The 3,688-nt window shown below is 31.3% G+C and overlaps 1 pseudogene; it reads right to left on the bottom strand.

Annotated features, from left to right (window-relative positions):
- Positions 1-1,061: 1,061 nt before the first annotated feature.
- LOC142163184 (maturase K-like) lies at positions 1,062-1,731 on the bottom strand (annotated as a pseudogene).
- Between the last annotated feature and the right edge of the window lie 1,957 nt (positions 1,732-3,688).

Genomic DNA, 3,688 nt, shown 5'->3' with positions numbered 1-3,688 from the left:
CCTTTCGGTAGTATCAGCCATTTACCTCACTTCCCTCCAGATTACATCAAGTGGTCATGCTAGAGACATAAACAGTCATGGATAATTAAATTATGAGATCCTTTCGAATGAGCTAAGAGAATCTTATTGATTCTCTTTCGTTTTCTTAATTGAAGAAATAATTGGAAAATAAAACAGCAAGTACAAAAATGAGTAATAACCCCCAGTAGAGACTGTACGATTCAATTTAATATTTTGTTCGTTCGGGTTTGATTGTGTCGTAGCTCTATAATTCAGATTAAGTTTATCGTTGGATGAACTGCATTGCTGATATTGATCCCAAAAAAAAAGACGGTAGGTACAGCTAGGCCGTGAACAGCCAACCATCGTACTGTAAAAATTGGATAGGTTCGATCTATAGTCATTAGGGCCTCCTAAAACGATTTGCTAAATTCATCGAGTTGTTCCAAAGGATCAAAACGGCAAGTTATTAATGAAATTCCTTGTCGGCTCTCTGTAAAATACTCGTTTGGCTGAGGGCTTCCAAACACATCGTAAGCTAAACCGGTGCTGACAAATAACCAACCCGCAATGAATAGGGAAGGTATAGTAATGCTATACCTTTATGAATATCTCTACCAACTACTCGGGATATATAAAATTATTATGAACATTGTGAATATATATGAAATAAATTTCTTTTGCAATTATGTATACACACAATATATATAGCTCTTGGGTAGTTCCGAGATAGATTAATCTTATATTAATCAAAATATAAGGTCGTAAACAAATTGATAATCTTTATTACTAATGATATATATATATATATATATATATTTAAATTTCTGTTGCAATTATGTATACATAAGTTTTGAACCATTGGGTAGTTCCGAGATAGATTAATCTTATATTAATCAAAATATAAGGTCGTAAACAAATTGATAATCTTTATTACTAATGATATATATGCTATCGCGTATAGTTTAACGGTCACATCTAAGTGTAATATGGTCTATTAGTTTTTCATTGACCAGTGTACCCTTGCATATTTCTATGAAAGTCTCTTTCTGAAATAAAAACTATTTCATTACACCTAGATAGTCTTCCTTAGCAAAGACTTCTACAAGATGTTCTATTTTTTCATAGAAATATTCGTTCAAGAAGGGCTCCAAAAGATGTTGATCGTAAATGAGAAGATTGGTTCCATAGAAAGACGAAAGTGGATTCGCATTCATATACATAAGAATTATATAAGAAGAAGAAGAATCTTTGATTTTTTTTTTTTTGAAAAGGAGTAACTGGGCTTCTTTGAAGTAATAAGACTATTCAAATTCCAATATTCATGGAGAAAGAATCGTAATAAATGTAAAGAAGAGGCATCTTTTACCCAATAGCAAAGAGTTTGAACCAAGATTTCCAGATGAACGGGGTAGGGTATTAGTATATTTAATACATAATTTAGATGTGAAAAATTGTCCTCTAAAAAAGAAAATGTTGAATGAATTGATCGTAAATTATGAGATTTAAAAATCTTTTTGCCTATAAAGAAGATATTAATCGTAGAGAAAACGGAATTTTCACAATAAACGCAAATCCCTCTGATATCATTTGCGAATACAAACTCTTGTTGCACCCCAAAAATGAATTTTTGTTAGAATCATTAGTAGAAATAAGAAAATAATTCTGTTGATATAGGAAGTTGTGTTGTTGCGATCTATCTGGCTGTAAATATCTTTGGATTTCTTCCATTTGAAATTCGATTTGAACCAAAGATGGAAGATTTTGAGGGTTATCAAATGATACATAGTGCGATACAGTTAAAACAAAGTATTTTAGTAAGAATAGATACCTTGGATACAGGTAAACTTCTCAACGGATTCTCTATCATCTCTTTTTTTTCGTTTCGTTTAATTGGTCTATGTTATAGTGTTATAGGATAATAAGACGGTTAGAAATCCTTTATTTTTTCAACCTAATCGCTCTTTTGACTTCGAAAAGAACTTTCTTTATCAATATACTATTTCTTCTACACACACATCTCCATAATAGAAAATGGTAATAGTTAGGATTCATTAAAAAATTGAGAATCCACTCATGGGACAAAAAACCCTTCCTGCATCAGGCACTAATAAATTTTTAACGTCTAATTAGATCGGGAATCATTCAAATTAAGAACAAAAGCTCGTTGCTTTTTCTTTTCCTATAATTTAATTGAAGCTGCAGCCCTATCCATTTATTCATTCGACCCAACTTTATTTTGTTCCGTTCCAAGAATTCTAACATGGTTTTATACCCATCTAGGAACAATGAAATATTCTCAGAACTTTCCGTTGATACGATATGCTATTTTTACCATTCATTCCCTTTCAGGATCAGTCGTAGTCTTCCAAACTTTACCGAGAGTATGTATGAATCCCTCACTTCATCCATATGTGTAAAAGAGACTAGTCGCACTTAAAAGCCGAGTACTCTACCGTTGAGTTAGCAACCCGAAGAAATATCGAAGAAAAAGAAATAAAGAGATTAGACAAGACAACCAAAAATCATTGAAGGAATAAATCTAAAAAAATACATTCACATTTTTGAATTAATTTAAAACATAAAATAAAACTAAATAGATCCACTTCATTTATCACAATGAATTATATTTGTTCGATACACTGTTGTCAATATAAATATTGAATAGTGAAAAAAAACAAAAGAAATTTCAATTGACAACAATAAAAAATATTAAAAAAAGGACTTGTGTTAGATTGGCACTATAAATCTAATCCAAATAAAATAGATACAAAAAAGTATAGATGAGAGAATAAATTAAGTGGAAAACAAAACTACAATTTATTTAGATTTATTTAATCCATAATGGATTCAATCAAGTTATGTGAGATAAGCAAACTTGATTTCTTTTTTAGTTTTAGTAGAGTTCCAATGAAAAACGGAAAACTACCCAATTGAAGGAAATACCCGAATTTTATATTTCAAGGATCAATAAAATAAGAGGTTTTGTCGTTATAGAACACGGAAATCAATAGAAGCAGTGATAAAAAAATACAAATAGAAAAGGAAAGGGAGGAAATACAAAAAAATAGAAGAGAAAAGTCATACAAAGTTATATACAAATGACTACCCCTTTTTGTATTTCCTTAATTTATTTCCTTAATTGAATTTCAGTTGATTAGGATTGATTAGGACGAAGTTCCTTAAAAACCTCCGCCTTCTTTAAAATATCCTGAACAGTTCTTGTAGGTTGAGCCCCCTTTTCAAGGAAATATAAAATAGCAGGAACATTTAAATAAGTTTGATTCTTTATCGGATCATAAAAACCCACTTTCCGAAGATCTTTTCCTTCTCTTCGGGATCGAACATCAATTGCAACGATTCGATAGACGGCTCATTGGGATAGATGTAGATGAACAACACCCCCCCTAGAAACGTATAGGAAGCTTTCTCCTCGTACGGCTCGAGAAAAATGATTGATTCGAGGTTTTGTCTCTGTATGGAATTCTATATAAGACTTCATATTGAATTGACTAGGTGGTAGAGTCGTGGAAACGCTTATTTCTTCTATATTTTGACCTTAGCTCCATGAAAGAATATGTTACTGCTGAAACACGGAAGAATTGAAATCTTAGATCAAAATACTATGTATGGATGGTATGAACTGCCTAAATAAGAATTCTTGAACAGCAATCAACCAGTTCAGATA

This window comes from Nicotiana tabacum, chromosome 8 (assembly GCF_000715075.1).
Source record: "Nicotiana tabacum cultivar K326 chromosome 8, ASM71507v2, whole genome shotgun sequence".
In the NCBI taxonomy this organism is placed as follows: Eukaryota; Viridiplantae; Streptophyta; class Magnoliopsida; order Solanales; family Solanaceae; genus Nicotiana; species Nicotiana tabacum.
The sequence above is the reverse complement of the archived record's forward strand: the minus strand, read 5'-3'. Positions and strand labels throughout refer to the sequence as shown.